The sequence below is a fragment of the Anabrus simplex genome, chromosome 2 (genome assembly GCF_040414725.1).
Source record: "Anabrus simplex isolate iqAnaSimp1 chromosome 2, ASM4041472v1, whole genome shotgun sequence".
Taxonomy (NCBI): domain Eukaryota; kingdom Metazoa; phylum Arthropoda; class Insecta; order Orthoptera; family Tettigoniidae; genus Anabrus; species Anabrus simplex.
Window position 1 is genome coordinate 10674723 of NC_090266.1, and position 21043 is coordinate 10695765.

At 36.2% G+C, this 21043-nt stretch overlaps 1 protein-coding gene across 5 annotated transcripts in view; it reads left to right on the top strand.

Moving 5' to 3' along the window:
* Positions 1–21043, top strand: part of LOC136863898 (WD repeat-containing protein 89) — a 429002-nt gene that overhangs the window by 357455 nt on the left and 50504 nt on the right. The gene's annotated exons all lie outside the window — the stretch shown is intronic.

Below are 21043 nucleotides of genomic sequence, written 5' to 3' on the forward strand. Positions count from 1 at the left end.
CAGCTCCCAGACGAAACTATCTTTACATCGGTCTGTTTTCAGACCAACTTTGCTTTACGGGAGCGAAAGCTGGGTGGACTCAGGATATCTTATTCATAAGTTAGAAGTAACAGACATGAAAGTAGCAAGAATGATTGCTGGTACAAACAGGTGGGAACAATGGCAGGAGGGTACTGAGAATGAGGAGATAAAGGCTAATTTAGGAATGAACTCGATGGATGAAGCTGTACGCATAAACCGGCTTCGGTGGTGGGGTCATGTGAGGCGAATGGAGGAGGATAGGTTACCTAGGAGAATAATGGACTCTGCTATGGAGGTTAAGAGAAGTAGAGGTAGACCAAGACGACGATGGTTAGACTCGGTTTTTAACGATTTAAAGATAAGAGGTATAGAACTAAATGAGGCCACAACACTAGTTGCCAATCGAGGATTGTGGCGACGTTTAGTAAATTTGCAGAGGCTTGCAGACTGAACGCTGAAAGGCATAACAGTCTATAATGATAATGTATGTAATGTATGTATGTATATAAATAAATAAAATAAAATAAGTTTAAGCTAACTACAAACTTCACGTCAACACGATCTCACCGATCAAATCTATATACAACCTATGAACTGTTGACCATTAAACCTGACGGCAAATATACGCTGACGTTAAATAATATTTGCCCAGCAAAATTGGTATGTTTTTCCTTTACATTTTATATTCAACAATGTAATTTATTTCATATTTATTCATGATATATTAGCATGTTATTTTACTTATATTTCAAACATTGACTACGGCTTTAACACTTAGCCCTCTTTTTCTTCTGAACACTGCTGTCTCTCCAGCTCCATTTAAGAATCTGCTTGCAGAGGGATAACAGAGAGCACAAACATATTGACAGCATATTTATAAAAATCAGCCAAAGCAAACACAAAATAAATGTAATACAAGTACAGTACAGTATTCATGTGCAATTTTCAGCATTTTCAGACCTAAAATTGTCTCAGACAGTCACTTTTTGTCTGTAATAGTGCATTGTGTGAAACTTCCCAAAACACTCGCCGGGATGTAATCCAGGCTTTTTTCTGCAGGTATTGCTGAAAAAACCACTCTCGCATCGTAATTTAAGCTTACTGTTCATTGCCATATTAAGGATTACACCTAAAAATGCTTTGAATTCAGTAAAAGTAACATCTATCCACGACCTCCTAATAGACTCACGTGTGAGGGGTGTAACATTTTGAATGTTTACACTAGCATACCGGTTAGTCTCGCGCACAATTTCCGACAAAGGTAATAATTGGAAAATGTCGAGTTCATTCAACCATATGGTTGTTTATAACCTGACGTACCTGTGAATAAGCTTTTGAAAGTCAGTGTCGCGGTATTTCCTCCATCCATCAGAAGAGGTACCAGCATTGCCATTCAGCATGATTTTCTCATTATCGGGATTTTTATCATTCAGTTCACCAACACAATCTCATTCTGCAATATCTTTCTCACCATTTACTTGAAAATCACTCCCACTATCGCTGAAATCAACGTCACTTTCACCTAAAAGTCTGGCGATTTCTTTCTCACGCTGCTCGAACGACGCCTTGTTGCTAAGCAACGTTTGTTTGCAAACTCACATGGTCTGCAAAGAATGTACTCAAAGCCTGATTTCAAAGAGATGATAGCTATACATGGCTTCAAATTTTCGTCGAAAGTTTGCAGTACCTTACTGTACCCGTAATTCATGCACGCGTAACCGGACAAAGGAGTTATATTGGGAAGAATGTCATGTCGCGCATTGCCCGACATAGGACCTATGCGGGATATTCTCGTTGTCGGGCATGGCCCGCCACGTGAGTGCTAAGGGTTAAGCCATCAACTGTCACTCATAATTATGACACCTCCATCTTTAAGTATGCTGCCTAAGAATCTACTTGTTTTTTAAATATCACTTGAATGTATTGTATATCTTCACTGTAACTTTTTATATGCTTTCCACTATGTGTTGGATATCTGGTATTGACTAAGGCTTCAAGCCATCTTCTTGCTACTGTACCATCATATGACATCCTATTCATCAAGTGAATTACACATGAGTTTATCATTATATTAAATTTTTAGTTATTTATGAACATTTTTACAATAACTGTAAAATTTTTATCTCACCTACAATCATTATCAACCTCATTTTAGAATAATTTCAACCTGTTTCCTAACAAAAATAATAAGGTTTTGATAGCGACTGAAGATGCCTCACTGTAAGAGGCGAAACATGTCTCACATTTTAAAAAATGTTTTAGCTTAAATGCCAACATCTTGTACTGTATTGAATAGGTGGAAATAAATATTAAATATTTTCCTATATACATTTTCTGGTATAGTCGCCAAAATTTACATAGACCATTTAGAGCACACATCAATTAGTAAAATAGACAATATATTTTTTTGGTGTAGATTTGTTGATGACATTTTCGTCATCGACAATAGGTCCATAAATGAAACCGATATATTAGATAAACTCAACAAAATAGACCCCATATAAAATTTACCACAGGAACCAAAAACAATCGCACTCCGAACTACTTGGACGTAACGATAACCAGACATGAAGACCACCTTTCTTACAAAATATTTAGAAAACCCACGCATACCTCAAATACAATCAAAATAGATTACGTTCACCCCAACACACACAAAAGGGCAGCTTACTACAGTATGATACACAGAGCATTTAATATGCCGTTAACAAAAGAAGATTTAAACAAAGAATTACAACTAATTCATGACATAGCTAGAAACAATGGATACAAGAAAGAAGTGATCAACAAAATCATTCACAAAATAAAATTCCAACCCAAAACCAAATTAACAAAAACAGACAAATCCAAGAAAAATTTCGCAGTATTTTTAAAACCTAATTTAAGAATAGCATTTAAAACTACACACAACGGTACCAACATCATACACCACGTGAGGACAATCAACAGCAACAACAAATACAACCACTCAGGGGTATATCGTATCAAATGAATGGCACATGTATGGTTTACTGATGAAAGGGATGAAATATTAGGGATAAAATTAGTTTGTGATAATATGAAGGAGGTGGGAATTATAGGAACAGACAGGCCTGGAAGAGAGGAAAGATACATGGAAATATTTAAGAAAATAATAGATTATACTCATAAAAACGATAATAATGATATGGTAATAATTGGGGGAGATCTAAACTTGCCTGAAGTTGAATGGAATGGAGCTGCAAGTGAATCCCATGAACAGAAACTGGCAAATAAGTTAATTTGGGAGGGAGGATTTACACAAGTAGTACAAGAACAGACTCGTCTCAACAACTTGCTAGATGTATTCTTGGTTAAACCAAGGGAAATTGTTGATGAAACTGAGGTAATTGAAGGAATAGGTGACCATAAGGCTATAATAATGGATGTAGGACTCATACCAAAAATGCTTAATAAGAGGGTCACACAAGACAAGAAATTATACAGAAAAACTAAAGTTGATGAATTTGGGACTTACCTCAAATCACAATTCAGTTGTTGGATAAGTGAAGGGAGTAACGTGGATACACTTTGGGCTAAATTTAAAGGAATCATTTGGGAAGGAGAGAAGAGATTTGTACCTGTTAAGAAGGGTAAAATGACCTCAGACCCTGTTTATTATACAAGGGAAATAAGAAAATTAAAAAGAAAATGTAGAATAGTAAACAGGAAAATCAAAGAGGGTAGGGAGAATAGAGAAACTAGAAAACAGCTAATGAGGGAACTGAATAGAGTGAGAAAGGAAGCAAAAGAGAATTATATGAATGGCATAATTCAAGAGGGTAATGACCACAAAGGGAAATGGAAAAAGCTGTATTCATATATCAGGAACCAAGAAGGAAAAGGAATCCAAATTCCTACAATGGTGGGAGAAGGGGGTGAACACTATTTAACAGATACTGAGAAAGCAAACCTATTTAGTAGGGAATTTAGAGATTCAGTAGATGATTGTCAGGAGTTGGAAACTGAAACAGAAGATAGAGAGTCAGAGAGACAGAAGGAAACAAGAAGCTTCTCATTCACAAATGAAGGTATTTTCAGAGAAATCCAACTGCTTCAGCAAGGAAAAGCAGCAGGAAGTGATCAAATTACTGGGGAGGTATTAAAGACAATGGGGTGGTACATAGTGCCTTATTTAAAATTTCTCTTTGACTATGTCATAAAAAATAGTGTAATACCACAGGAATGGAAGGAATCTATAATAATACCAATTTATAAAGGAAAGGGTGATAAAAGGAAACCAGAGAACTACAGACCAATCAGCCTGACCAGTATAGTTTGTAAAATACTGGAGAGTTTAATAGCAAAGTACATCAGAGGGATATGTGATGATAAAAATTGGTTCATGAGGAGCCAGTATGGATTTAGAAAGAAATTTTCTTGTGAGGCACAACTGGTGGGATTTCAGCAGGACATATCAGATCAGTTGGATTCAGGAGGCCAGTTAGATTGCATAGCCTTAGATCTTTCCAAAGCCTTTGATAGAGTGGAACATGGAATATTATTAAAGAAATTGGAGGGGATAGGATCGGATGTAAGGGTTATACGTTGGATAAGAACATTTCTAAATACAAGGGTTCAGAAAGTCAAAGTAGGAAATAATGTATCGCAGGAAGAGAAAGTTTGGAAGGGAATTGCACAGGGTAGTATAATCGGTCCGTTACTTTTCTTAATATACGCAAATGATTTAGGGAACAATATAACATCAAAAATAAGATTGTATGCAGATGACATAATTGTTTATAGGGAAATAAATAACATTGAGGATTGTTCAGAATTACAAAGGGACCTTGAAAGTATCCAACAATGGGTTGAAGAAAATAATATGAAGGTTAATGGAGGCAAATCAACTGTTACAACTTTTACAAACAGGAGCTTTAAAACTGAATTTAAATATACTTTGGATGAGGTAGTTATCCCAAAAGATGGCAAGTGCAAATACTTAGGTGTGAGATTGGAAAGTAATTTGCACTGGAACGGTCATGTTGATGACATTGGTGGGAAAGCATACAGATCGTTACATGTCATAATGAGGCTACTTAAAGGATGCAATAAAGAATTAAAAGAAAAAAGTTACTTAAGTATGGTTCGTCCATTATTGGAATATGCAAACAGTGTTTGGGATCCTCACCAAGAATACCTAATAAAAGAAATAGATAGTGTGCAGAGGAAAGCAGCAAGATTTGTAACAGGGGATTTCAGGAGAAAGAGTAGTGTATCAGAAATGTTAAAGGAGCTTGGGTGGGAATCTTTAAGTAAGAGAAGGGAGAAAACTAGACTTATAGGATTATATAGAGCCTATACAGGAGAAGCAGCATGGAGAGAAATCTGTGAGAGGCTTCAGTTGTAAAATAATAATATTGGCAGAACTGACCACAAGTACAAAATTAGAAGGAATTTTAGCAGAAGCGATTGGGGTAAATTTTCATTCATAGGGAAAGGCGTGAAGGAGTGGAACAGTTTACCAGGGGTAGTGTTTGATCCTTTTCCAAAATCTGTACAGATATTCAAGAAGAGAATAAACAGCAACAGAGAAAATAAATGAAATGTTAGAGGGCATACAGCCAGTGCAGGTTATTGTAAATAAAAAATGTGTGTGATTAAATTAATTCCATCCCCTGGTCTAAGGAGTTCGGACAGCCGAAGTAGGGGACCGCCTGTAGGGGTGAAGTACAGTGGGGACTTTGAGGGCCCTGGGACCGCTACGGTAGCTGTGAAGGCCCTTCAGGAACTCTGCAAAGTGGTGGCAAAAGGGGCTCTGGTGAAGATGCAGCAGGTCGTTATGCTACTTATATTCCAAAATGGGTAAAATATAAATATGTAAATAATAAAATGTTAATTTGAATCTTATACCAGTTGTATAGTATTATTAGAAGTAATTTTACATACTGTATATGAATTGACTATGTTTGTAAGTACAGGAGATATTATAAGTAGAATTTTGTAAACAATATATATTTATTAAGGATGATGTGTGTGTTTAATAGAAAAAATTATTAGCATAAATTGTATAATATTGTATTCTAGGAAAATTTTCTTTGTCTCTTGTTAATTTAATATTTAGTGCTTGACAATAACGTATTTTTGTGTACCATTTGCCACTGAAGTAGACACCTCATTTGCAAATAAAGAGAATTTGATTTGATTTGAAATGCAATAACTGTGAGACAAGCTATGTCGGGTGCACCGGTAGAAACTTTCTAACCTGATACAATGAACACATAAATGAGGTAAAACACAATCATTTTTCCTCAATAGGCCAACACGTGGAAGACTATAAGCACGGTTTCACAAACATCGAGAACGAGATGCAAATCCTGAACATAAACCCCAAGGGCCCCCTGTTTAACATAACAGAAGAATTTTACATCACTCTAGATCAGTATACCAATCCAAATTACAACATAAATGAAATTACAGAAAAAACTCACCATCTTCAATACAGTTATCCCCGCCCGAGAAAACTGTGACCTTAAGGGAATCAATAAACAGTACACGACACGTGACAGAGAAACATCAAATAACACACCCAGCTCCACCCCCACAACAGCAACTCTCCCTACCCTTCCTTCCCTTCCCCTACAGCAGCTAATATGAGCCCCAGAAGAACACGAAGTAGAACACGAAGTAGTACACAACAAGCTCGCATATCAAACACAGCTCAGCCACACCAATAACAGTAAGTACATATTCAAATTAGCACACACAACCTTTAGGCATTCCTCCAACATAAAATATCACTCACAGCTCAGTCTTATCTTCCACAGATAATATAACATCACTGCACAGCTACAAATGGAAAAGGAGCCACTACTTTGAACCCAATGCCACTCAAATGTTATGGACGTCATAAGACAACATGATTCGATTTTAACAAAGCTACAAGATTCGCAAACAGCAAAGCTGAATATACATATTTTAGCCTAATTCTATCCATACGTCCGGCACCTTTTTTTAAAGTTGGAAGGTGTTTTATTCTATGTATATACATGAAGACCAAATCTTTTATACATACAACGTGACAATTTTACAAGCAAATCATATAATTTAAACTCCAGAAACAGCAACTAAGTGTACAACTATGTAAATAAGACTTGAACACAGAAGTCAACCGATGAACTGAACAACACGCAAGACACGAACGTTCATGTGCATGAAGTGTTCCTACATGTATTGTATTTATCTTATATACTTATAAGTTAGTTTTAAGTAGAGATGTGTTTTATAAACTAATTTTACGACCTAAAGCATATCATTATAGACATACAATTGCATTGTCGCACTTAGTGACATACACGCCAGTTCCCATTTCGAGATGCCCCATTTGGATGTGACCAAATGTTTATCATCATATGACATTCCCTAGATAATGTAATCTTAATCATAGCTTAATGATATAGATGTGAATGTATTGAGCAGCTGAAGATGACCCTATGTAGGGGGTCGAAACCGGTGCTGTAGCATAATAAGTGCAATAAATAAGTATTGAGAGGTGAAATCCTTTCCTATTTCTAATTGTTTAGTTCGTCAGTACGGAGATGAAGATTATAGATTACGACCCCGATAAGCATCAGGGTCTCCAGTATTTCCTTTCCCCTTGTAAAACATTTTTAGAGTGGTGTACCTCCATCTGTCAGGGATGGTTCCTCGTATGAGGCATTAATTCATGATGACTGTCCAAACCGCTTTAAACACTGTTAAGATTTGTTTAAGATGTTCATTGAATGTGTTATCTGGACCACAAGTCTTTTCATCTTTACTCTGCAGAATGGCCACTTCTACTTCATTCGTTGGCCGTGCGCGTAGAGGCGCGCGGCTGTGAGCTTGCATCCGGGAGATAGTAGGTTCGAATCCCACTATCGGCAGCCCTGAAAATGGTTTTCCGTGGTTTCCCATTTTCACACCAGGCAAATGCTGGGGCTGTACCTTAATTAAGGCCACGGCCGCTTCCTTCCAACTCCTAGGCCTTTCCCATCCCATCGTCGCCATAAGACCTATCTGTGTCGGTGCGACGTAAAGCCCCTAGCAAAAATCTACTTCGTTCTCTGTAAACAACTGGATATTTAAGTCTGTTTCATTAGTATTTCTCTTAATCAGTTGGGAGTCCCTTGCTTGCAGTACCTTGCCAAAATGTGATGTCCATGTTTCCATTGCCATGTGCCGAGGAAATTTTGGTTGCCTCGGTTGCAGAACCTTATATGGGTTTTCTTCTGCCTTTTCTACCAATTGGATTTCCATTTGACGCTGATATGCTTCCTTAGCTTCCTTAACTGTCTTCTTGTAAAATCTCCTTAATGTTGAATAATTCTGTGCGTTTGTGTCAGTGTTTGTACGAGTCACTGGATGAAGAGCACCAATGGCACTTCTTCTTGCCTCATAGCAGCTAGCATTAAACCATGGTTTAGCTCTACGTTTAAGTGATCTTGCTAATTCCTTTGAATTTTCTATTAAGTTTTCCATTGTACGTATTACTTCGTTAAAATCTCCATGTCGTATCATGTTTAGTAGATCCGGTGCTTTTGCTACTTTCTCTACTAGACGGTCACTATTAATCGTCCTGGGATTTGTCTCTCGTTATGGGTGGAAGTCTACCTTGTTTCTTACGTCCGTGATGAAAGTGGTCTCGAACGGTAAATGCTATTATTACAAGTAATGAAAATCATTTTATTTTCCGTATTGAAAGAATCTCAATAATAATATAAGAGAAATTTATTGGACTCCAACCTATTCAATACATTACAGGATGTTAACATTTTTAGTTAAACATCGTTAAAATGGAGACATGTTTCGCCCTCCATGTGGGGCATCATCAGTCATATCAAAGCACCTCAAAATTAAACCAGACGTCTGGTTGGAAATTATGAACATAATATGTAAGAAAGAATACATTAAAAAACACGTACAAAGTCCTATCCTAAACAAAATAACAATAGACTAGTTACATATAGTAAAATACGCTAGTGGTTTCTTAATATTAAAATGAGGCCATCATATGCACAGTATAAAAATGAAAGCCGACAAAGGCAATGCCGTAGTCCTAATGAATAAACACGACTACATCCAAAAAACGGAGGATTTCTTTTCCGATAATTCTTACTCAATAATTTCAAAAGATCCTATCTTAAAAACTCAGCGTAATTTAAAAACACTCCTAAAAAATTCACCTTTTTTATTTAATGAACACGAACATCAAAAACTCATCAACATGAATCCCAAATTACCCACCGTCAGATCTCTGCCAAAAATACATAAAAATGACGTTCCCATTCGACCCATCATAAATAGCCGAAATAGCCCAACGTACAAAACTTCTCAGTTCCTCCAAAAATTCCTTAAGAAACACTTCACATTTCACAATAAACACCCTATTAAAAACTCAATAGAATGATGCGAAACTTTAAATAAATTTAATTTGCAGCCTAACCACATAATGTGCTCATTTGACATTACCAATATGTTCTCGAACATTCCCGCTAAAAATACTATCGAAATCATACGAACTAATCTTTCTAAACACAGCACCTTAAGTCAGTTAGAAATAGAAGAATGCTTACAATTACTAACTTTCGTCCTTCATAACAATTATTTTACGTTCAATAATAAGATATACAAACAAGGTCTAGCCATGGGTGGTCCCATTTCGGGAATACTCGCCGAAATTTATATGGACAACCTCGAAAATAGTAAACTAACAAGCAGCATTAATGGTTTGTGTCTTCGGCTATGCTATGTCGATGACACACTAGCAATAATAGACAAAAGCTGCAACAATAGTGAAGATATACTAACTTACTTAAACAGCCTTGATAATTGCATCAAGTTTACTAAAGAAGATGAGGATAATAATTTCATCAATTTTTTAGACATTACAATCACCAGGACCTTAAACAATTTTGATTTCCAGATTCACAGAAAACCTTCATTCACTCCCACAACCATAAAACAAAATTCTCTTCACCCACAATCGCACAAACAAGCCTCATTTTACAGTTTAGTGTACAGAGCGTTAAAAATTCCCATGTCAACTGTCAATTTAAAAAAAGAAATAAGTACCATAAAAGAAATAGCTATTTTCAACGGATACAATCCCTCAATCAAACAGAAAATAATCAATAAAGTGAAATTGAAATTGGCCACAAACCTCTCCCCAATAAAAATTAATAAGCCTAAATATGCATCATTCACCTACATTAACCCCATTATACATCAAATCGCTACCCCTTTTAAAAAAAACATGATATTAGGGTAGCCTATAAGACCCATAATTCTAATCAAAAGCTATTTTTCAACCACAATAAGATAAACTCAGACAACAATAAATTTTCGGGCTCTGGCATTTATAGACTGAAATGTGCTGAATGTAACAGTTCATATAACGGTCAAACTGGTAGAAGCTTTGCAATTAGATATGCAGAACATTTCAATGCCCAAAAGCACAATAAACACTCAGCCATGAGCATCCATATGAAAGACACCGGACATAGCTTTACCACAATCGAACAGGATCTCCAAATTTTAAAAAGACTAGATAAAGGCAGGCTCGTGACCGAGTTCGAAAATTAATACATTTTTTTGGACCAAAAGTATAATAAGAATAAAAATTTAAATGATCCAATAGACAACCGAAGCCCTCTTTACGAACAATTAATACTTTCGCTCAATAGTTTAAATCTGAAAGACAAAAGACTTGTTAACGTCCTCAAAACAAGCTCTCCAAGCACCCCCACTAAGCCGCTCAACTCATCACGCCCCTATTCTCCCTCCAATACACACAACTCCTCCCCAAACGCCAATCACATACCCACAGCCCCGCCTTCTCAAATCCACTCCCCTCCTCTAAGACGTTTACGATAGGACTTTGTACGTGTTTTTTAATGTATTCTTTCTTACATATTATGTTCATAATTTCCAACCAGACGTCTGGTTTAATTTTGAGGTGCTTTGATATGACTGATGATGCCCCACATGGAGGGCGAAACATGTCTCCATTTTAACGATGTTTAACTAAAAATGTTAACATCCTGTAATGTATTGAATAGGTGGGAGTCCAATAAATTTCTGTTATATTATTATCGGTAAATGCTATCCAATAATTACATCTTGAAGTACTATCTGTTTCATGAAGTGAAGTCCCTTCATGTTTGAAAAGACAAGATCTATTGTACTGCTCCCATTATGTGAGAAGTATGTGTGTTTGTCTGGATCATTGAGAAGGGATAAACCCTCTACTTCCAGAAAATCTAGTACGAGTTTCGTCTTTGTGGACTCACGATCTATCCTGCAGTTCATATCACCGGCTAGTATGAGAGGCTTGTTCTTATTTATATTAAGGAAGGCGGTGCTGCACTCCTCTATAATAGTCCTGTCGTGGGTATCTGGTGGAAAGTAGACCCCCATTATGATGCACTGTGCAGTTTTAACAACTAATACATTGTCTCTTTTATACGTCAGTTCGGTGATATGCTTGGGCTTATAAGGCACGATATTCCTCCCTCTGGGTGCCCCAATAATCCTTGCGTCGCCAACACGTGCCACATAATGGTCTGGTGGAGTCCATTCTTGTGTTAAGAACGTTTCTAGCAATATCTGTCTTTAGCCTATCCTTAATGAGTTATTCGCATTCTTCAGCCCTTCTGTATTCCATGTTATGCATCAAAGCTTCTGGTAAGGTGGTACATTCCCATTTCTCCTTTGGCTCAGTCTGCTGATGTTCTTAGTGGTGAATCGTGCACCTTCTGTTGTCCTCCTAAAAGGATGTATGAACCGCCTGACTAGTACTCCTTTCGGCCAGTACCGTGGTTGGTTAACGATATCCAACATCTCTAACGGTATTCCTGTCTTAAATGCTTTACTATTGCCCCGTGTTGGTAACTTGTCACACACAATTCTTCCCGCTTCAATGCCGCTCTCTTTAAGAAACGTTACCATTTCTTCCTTATCCGTAGAATGGTATAATCGTCCCACATATAGCCATGCGTTTCGGGCACTTGCTTTAAGTATGTTTCCTTCTGCTACTTTCGTGCCCATTACAGGGATGTTACTTTTCTTGGGCTTCCATCTTTCAGCCTTCTCCCTGGTGCCCTCTTCTCCTATTTGCTGATCGTTAAAAGGTTTTACGGTATCAGTCAATATGTTTGCGTCTTTTATACCTGCGTTATCTTGTCCTAACTGTCTATGTTGTGCGCTGTTGCATTCAGACTCTGATTTAGCGTTTTTCTGATTGAACGTTGTTCTTCTCTTTGCTTTGATATTTGAGATGTCCGTTGTATACTAGCTTGTTTGATAGTTGCCACAGTCTCAGGTGCGTGGGGTTGCGGTGCCTTACGCTTTGTCGCTATTGGACCTGGCAGGAATTTTCCAGTTCTATCGGTAAAGCATTTACAATTTGTTCTCTAACCTTTCCTTCAAATTTGTTCTAAAAAAAAATCCATGACCTTAGGCATCATTTCAAAGAGTTTTCCATAATTAATCTTCTCCTTGGAAAAACTCCTTAGCCATGGCTTACAGGTTTCACGTAACCATATTAGTTTGGAGTCTTTCCGGTATGCCTGCGCAAGTTCCCCTTTTTGTAAGCTTTGTGCAAGGTGCGTCTTGCCATTTGTTACATAAATTGCATAGAATTGCGTTATCTTGACTCGTACATACCTCTCCACAGATCACTAAATTTTACACTATTGAGATTCTTCCACCGTTTTGATACTTTATTTTGCCTTTTGGCAAATTTTTATTTATACGTCAACAGTACATGTTTCGTTCCTTATTTAGGAACATCCTCAGCTGTTATAGTGGCTTAGGTGAATGGTTGAGATTTTAAACACACAGATTTACAAATACATTGATTCACTTAAAAACTAAATGCGAATTAAGATAGATGATATTAAAAACAATGGGGGGTTAGTGTGTTACTGGTATGAGAGCAGATGATTACATGGTTGATTGACTTAAAATTATGTCCATTCATTAGAATAGTTGTTCAAAAAATTTTCACTTTGTTACATTAAAAGTCTGTATGCAATTAAAATTTTCTAAAAAATGTTTAACTTCATAACATTGTTCGAATTGTTGAAAGGTCATGGATTTTTGGAAGGAAAGGAAGAAAAACTTTCAACAGTTTGAACAATGTTATGAAAAACATTTTTAAGAAAATTTTAATTGCATACAGACTTTTAATGTAACAAAGTGAAAATTTTTTTATCAACTATTCTAATGAATGGACATATTTTTAAGTCAGTCAACCATGTAATCATCTGCTCTCATACCATTAACACACTAACCTCACATTGTTTTTAATATCATCTATCTTAATTCGCATTTAGTTTTTAAGTGAATCAATGTATTTGTAAATCTATGTGTTTAAAATCTCAACCATTCACCTAAGCCACTATAACAGCTGAGGATGTTCCTAAATAAGGAACGAAACATGTACTGTTGACGTATAAATAAAAATTTGCCAAAAGGCAAAATAAAGTATCAAAACGGTGGAAGAATCTCAATAATGTAAAATTTAGTGATTAGATTTTGATACGGAAAATGAAGCTGATTACTTGCAACTCTCCACAGATGTCGCACTTCTCAATGTCGTCAGTGTATTCTTTAAACAGATCAGATGTAAGGCTTTTCAGGCGTTTGCTCTATTAACCAGCGTTTTGTCGTATGTCCGACACTAGACTCATCAGAGTGGGATGTGTCTGACGCTGGGGTGTATGCAGGTGAACTTATCATAAAGCCCATTATAATAGAACAAACACATGCTCTATTGGTGAAAAATAATTCCCTCCATGGGAACTTATAATTTTCCATTCGGAATGCGCCGTTGGCATGTAAAGTACGTAAGAGTCAACTGTAGTTGATATCACGGCAGATGTGAGCTACACTAGAAAAGGCCAGATCTACATTCGCGGTATAGTGTATGGCTAGAAAAGGCCAGTGGCAATTTGGATTATTAAACAAAGGCCGAGGAGGGAGCCAAAATTTCATCAAGCGGAAATATTGGAAGGGGGCGGGAAGGTCTACTAAGGCATTATTAGCAATTTTAAATGAAGGGTGTGATACTCGTATAGGTTTGACCTTTAACATTTTTGTTGTAAAGGGCCTTGGAAGATGTTTGTGATTTTTTCATTACAATTAAGGTAAGAAATAAGTAGTTTACTAATATTAAGGTAATTAAGTGATTAGGTTTATTGTAAAGTTTAATTAAATGGGGGGTGGCTTCTGTATTCAAAGAACTAGATATTAGATCAATAGATATGAGATCTATATTTTTGGTAAGTTTGTTAGTAAGATATGGCTCTCTGATTGATAAAATTATTAGAATAAAGGTGATTGACAATACGATAATGACAAGGGTTTTTATAGAAGTATAAAATAGTTCATTAGAAGCCAAGAAGATTAAGAATAGAATGTAGGAAAATCAAAAGGAGGATGATATTAATCCAACGGTTATGGAAATAATGCATGTTCGTACAATGATGATAAGGGTTACAGCAAGAGGATGATTAGCTTGTATAAAAATTAGACTGTTAAGAAGATTGATGATTCAGAGGGTAGTTTAGTGTAAAATATTAATTTTGGGGATTAGTGAGAAGTATTTTCTTTCCTCTGAGTTTTAGAAGAGATACCTTAATATTGGTTTACAAGACCAGTGTTTTTATTAAACTACTAAAACAATGGTAATAAATATAAGTTGAGTTATCTTGATTTTAGTATTTTTAATATGAGTGTGAACTTTTTGTTCTAAATGTAAACATTTATTGTCTGTATTGTTGAGTTTAGAATTTATTGTATTGAGTTTATTTGGATTACTTTATTTATATTTAAATTATTTTGATTATGAATTGTATTTTAGTATGATTTTTTAAACATTTTCTGTCTGTGAGGGTGCATTAGGATTATCTGTATTGGTTTCTATAATTCGTACTCATGGTAATGATTTTTTTCAAACATTTAGAGTTTTACAATGTTAAAGTTTATATTTATAATTGTATTTTTAATCCCTCTATGTTTTTATTGATTATTGATGGGTGGTTCAATCTTTAATATATTTTATAACTTTTATATTTGTTAAGGGTGTATTTTATCTGGTGATTTTGGTAATTTAAGTTATTGTTTTTGGAATGATATTTTATCTTATGGGCTTATTTTATTAATTTTTTTAATTTGTGCATTAATGGTTACGGCGAGAGAATCAATCTATCGAGTTAAGTTTTATAATCAATTATTTCAAGTTTGTTTTATTTTTGCTGTTAATGTTGTATTGTACTTTTAGAAGAATAAGTATGTTTTCTTTTTATTTATTTTTTTGAGAGTAGTTTAATTCCAACTTTGTTTTTAATTTTGGGTTGAGGATATCAACTGGAGGGATTACAGGCAGGAGTATACTTATTGTTTTATACTTTATTAGCTTCCTTGCCTTTGTTAGTAGGATTATGTAATGTATATAGAATTTATGGTAATTTGGATTTAAGATTACTAATAAATGTAAGTTTATTTAAAGTTATATTTTATTTGGTTTTGATCTTGGCCTATTTAGTAAACATTCCAATATTTCTTGTTCGCTTATGGTTACCCAAAGCATGTGTGGAAGCTCCTGTGACTGGATCTATAATTCTGGTGGGTGTGTTGTTGAAGTTGGGAGGATATGGATTATTATGTGTTTACTCAATGGTTTCCTTAGGATTGAAGTATAACTATATTTGAGTTGCAATTAGTTTAGTTGGAAGTGTGTTGGTTAGTTTGGTATGTTTATATCAAATGGATTTGAAGGCTTTAATTTTGAATTTGTGCATAATTTCTCATATAGGGTTCGTTCTGGGGAGTTTAATAACATTAAGTATTTGATGTTTTAGAGGAAGTTATACGCTTATGATTGCCCATGGATTGTGTTCTTCCGGTTTATTTGCATTCGTTAATATTACGTATGAACGACTTGGTAGACGAAGAATACTAGTAAGTAAGGGTTTGATGAATTTTATACCTTCAATGGCTATATGGTGATTTCTTCTTAGTTCTTCAAATATGGCTGCGCCTCCTTCTTTAAATTTAATAGGTGAAATTGGACTGTTCAATAGATTAGTCGCTTGATCATGAGTATCTATAGTTATATTAATGTTATCATTATTTAGAGCAGTGTATATTCTATATTTATATGCTTATAGTCAACATGGTATAATATATTCTGGAATTCCATTGTGGAGATTTCTCCCGTATGCAGTTATCAGACTGTGCCTCTTATAATGGGCTTCTGATAAGTTCACCTGCATAATTAGCAATGGGTCCAGTTAGTTCATTTGCTCGAACTAGTTCATTAGATACTGTTCATAGCTTCGAGTTGTTCAAATGAACGAGGTAGTTCACATCATGATATAGGCGTAGAAACAGCCCTTGAGGCACTTCGTTCAAATGAACGAGGTAGTTTATTATGAGCACAAACAGAAAACAGCTACACAATGCTTCCGCCCGTCTGCGTAAGTAAAGAAATGGTATCTAAGAGACAGAGAGACATATAAGCTTTCTAATTTTGTATAACTCCTCCCCCAGTTGAGAAGTATGAGTGATGTGCTGTCATGTGACCATTAACACGTCACGCCATTGGCCATTCTTGTGCAAGCTTATTTGTCGTTGAAATGAACGAGGTAGTTCATTTGTGCCGTCTGCATTTGAAACATCTCTCGCGGCACCTCGTTCAATGAACGAAGTCGTTCAAATGAACGAGGTAGTTCATTTGTGCTGTCTACATTGAAAGAGCTCACGCGGCACTTCGTTCAATGAATGAAGTCGTTCAAATGAACGAGGTAGATTATTATGAGCATCTTAGCAACAGCATAGCGGCGCGAGGAGTAGGTATATTTTATGATAGGTGGTGCTTGCTTAGTTCTTCGTCCTCCCTTAATATGAACAAAAAAACATATAGCCTTCAACCGCACCGCACTCCTTAAGCTATTTAAAGCTCAGCAGTTCGAGGGGCATATGAATAAGCTGCTTGGGAAAGAAGAAGCGATTTACCTGTTTTATCAACGGGAAAACATTTCTCTAAGATGATAATTGTCCTTCTTAGCTGTTAAAGAGCTCGGGAAGACGAATCCTGTGGAAGTGTCCTGTTAATAAGGAATGTTCCTGAATAACTTCTAATATTACAATGCTAGATAAAAGTCTATACAAGTATTTACTCTATAAAACCAGTTTTTTTTTTTCCTTATGCCTGACACTACACTCATCAGAGTGGGATGTGTCAGGCCTACCCACTGACGGTAGGATGTATGCAGGTGTTTTATCAGAAGCCCGTTAACTCTTGATATGCTCTATTGGTGAGTAAAATCTAATTCCATTTCCATTAATATTACATTGTAATAAGGAGAGTAATGACTGAAATTATGAACTTGTATAGTTTTCTGTCGATCACCACCTAATTTTAACCACTACTACATTCATCTCATTTTAGACATCATTACACGTGGGGCAGGATAGATAGTGATCGAGAATAGGAATCGTCTCACAGGAAGAAGGGTTGAGCAGCTATTATTTTATGAACAGTAATATCTGAACTGTTTTACGGCCCCCATTTATTGTTACGGTTTCTATGGACGTCGAGGTGCCGAAATTCTATCCCGCAGGAGTTCTTTTACGTGCCAGTAAATCTTCTGACAAGAGGCTGTCGTATTTGGGCACTTTGAAATTTATGAGCGTTTTCTATGTGGTATGAACAATTTTAACTTATGTTGTTATTTTAGTTGATTATTCTTCTACGCCAATACACTCATCTTAAGATAACCCATGCGTACTGAATACAATACCGTAGTCTCGTGTCGGTTACCATGTAATAACATGATTTTGCTACTCCGCTCCTAGTGCGTGTGATTTCGTTGTTGACATTGATTATTTTGTGTGTAGACGAAGTATTTATTTACCAGTGCCCGTATATAATTCCCACAACTGTCGTGTATTATGGAACGCTTACAGTACGTAAGTGCCAGACTATAAACACGTTTTTATTTTTTTTGTAGTGTCTTAAGAGGTAAACCAGCGACATTATCACCCCATTGTGTGTATTGTGGACCGTATCTTGCTTAAGACCGGACTCGAACAAACATGAGCTCATTTATACCTAGCAGGCAAGTACCGGTACGACATTCTATGAACTTAGAATTTGATTGTCCTAGCACGAACAGAAAACAAGTACCCAACGCACAGCGCTGCCGCCAATTGAGAAGCGTGAGAGGAGATGTGCTGTCATGTGATCATTTACACATCACGCCATTGGCCATTTATGTGCGAGCTTATTTTGACGTTCAAATGAATGAGGTAGTTTAAATGAATGAGGTAGTTCTTTTGTGCTGTCTTCATGGAATCAGCTCTCGCCCCACTTCATTCAATGAACGAAGTCGTTCAAATGAACGAGACGCCAGCTAGTACGTACATTCTACAATAGATGGTACTTGCTTGGGTCTTCGTCCTCTAACATTCTGTATGCTTGCGTGAACGACCCATTCAAATTATTTGAACGAACTCGTGCCAGTTCAAATAAAGGAGTCGTTCAAATGAACTACTTAGTTCATGAACGACCCAACTCTACCTGCATACACCCCAGCGTCAGTGGGTAGGGTCTGACACATCCCACTCTGATGAGTCTAGTGTCAGACCTAAGATGAAACGCTGGTTAATAGAGCAAACGCCTGAAAAGCCTTACATCTGATATGTTTTTGACATGCTCAATTGGTGAAAAATATCTAATTCCCTCCATGGGAACTTACAATTTTCCATCCAGTGTATTCCTTGATGATTTGCATACCAGCATCAGGCATGATGATCAGATTAGATCAGATGGCGGTGAGTTAAAATGTCTACCTTTGTTGACCGAAATGCAAACTCGAAGTTGAAGTTAATGAGTGAATTGGTTTCTTGATACTATACAGTTTGTATTGAAATACTTGTGATACTTAACTTCTTCTTAGATCTTATAGAATAGCACCAAAAATCACACACTGAAAGTACACGTGATCTTCAACTACACTTTACTTAAGAAACTGAAGATGCACCCGAAATTTAGAACTCAATAGAAGTATCTGGACTTTGCATTCAACTGGCATTTTACACTTTTAAAATGCAATTTTAGAGTATTCACTAACAAGTGCGGAGCCTCCGTGGCTCAGACGGCAGTGCGTCAGCCTCTCATCGCTGGATACCGTGGTTCAAATCCCGGTCACTCCATGTGAGATTTGTGCTCAATAGACTCGATCACGCGAACGAGACCGTTACTTTGAGAAAGCCAGGCCACTAGAGAGGACAACCACCTACTGCACACCATTAGAACTTCATTGACGGTTTCCACTAGATTACTACAATTTACTATGCATCTGTCTTCTACCTAACACAGCTTCTCATATTTTTATATGCGGCCCTTCCGACCCCTCTATAATAAGGCAAAACACCAGCCAACATTATGAAACAATAATGAAGAAAGGGACCGCTAGATTGAGAAGATATTAAGAATGCTGCTATTTCTGAAGCCTTAAATTTAAGGTGTTTTTTCTCCTTATCACAGGCTTTTCGCCTGCAGGTTAATTCAGGCTTGGTTTCTCTCAAAATGTTTGCTCCCGCTCTCCTCCTGACCAATTTTACGTGATGGGTTTCCACTAGGATTTTGACAGCGATTTCAAACTGTTTTGTCGTTTTTATAAACTAATAATTTGTAAACTATGAGGTCCACAACCTCACCATGTTATTCATTTCCATCTGCATCATTTGTTTTCTCATTCCCTTGTTTCTTAGGTTAACGCAGTTTTTAGTATCAATTATTATTTCAAATTAACACCTGTTTCACTGAATTTTGTCGCATTAAGTTGTTTTTTGCTCTGCATATTGATGTAAATATTGTATATTTGTACTATTTTGTTTCCGTCTAGGCTCTCTTTTGTTTGTTTTTTCATTTGCGCTTTCTTTATGTTTTATAGCATTTTTTCAACTCATATTATGTAAATTTTTCCAACCCCCCTAATTTTTTCACTGAAGATGGCTCAAACGAGCCGAAACATGTCTGAACTTGTTTACTCCGTCTAATGACGGAATACATGATGTATTGAATAGGAGGATACTTTCATTTTTCGCCATTGTAAAGTGAAAACCGTCAATACGGAATGATTCTAATATCTTGTAATGGACAAAGCGGAGGCGGGACAGGTTTTTCTCCGGGTACTCCGGTTTTCCCTGTCATCTTTCATTCCAGCAACACTCTCCATTCTCATTTCATAGCATCTATCAGTCATTAATAAACAATTTTGGGAGTGGCGACCCCATCGTACTAATAGCCTATATCTGCTTCATTCATTTCCATTCCTGACCCGGTCAATGACTGGAAAACAGGTTGTAGGTTTTCATTTTTCACTAACAAGTGCATATTTTAATCATCATTGTAAAAAAAATTGTGTGATACAATTTTTACAGTCTAATTGTAATTGATGTAAAACCTGAAAATTTTATTTGTCCTTGATAAGTACAACATTATTTTATCTGCACATTTCATCACTCCACCAGTTTATATGTACATTATTGCATCACATACACAGTTCATTTTTATTTCCACAATGTAATTTTGTCTTAGGACTTCGGCAAATCCATAAGTGTATCTTAGGCTGATGATGACCCACGTAGGGTCGAAGCTAGTCCCTTGATAACATATTGTAATGTATTTATAGACATTGCAATTATTGTACAGTATTGAGTAGGTGGAATAAACTTTGTAAATTATATGTAACTTGTGGTGGATAACAGAAAAGAAATCTGAAATGCTTCCTGCACCTTAATGTTTAATTTCATTAAATTTTTAAAAGTTTCTAAACTTTTCTGTTTAATATTGGTCATAATAATAGATTGAAACAACTTTCAATCCTACATATGTTATGAGTGTCCCATGCTCCTTTCCATTTTAAAATTTTGAAAATGTTATTCAGTTCAAATTCAACTTACTATGTTTAAAGCACTTTACTGTCAACGATATTGTATAATGTTTCTC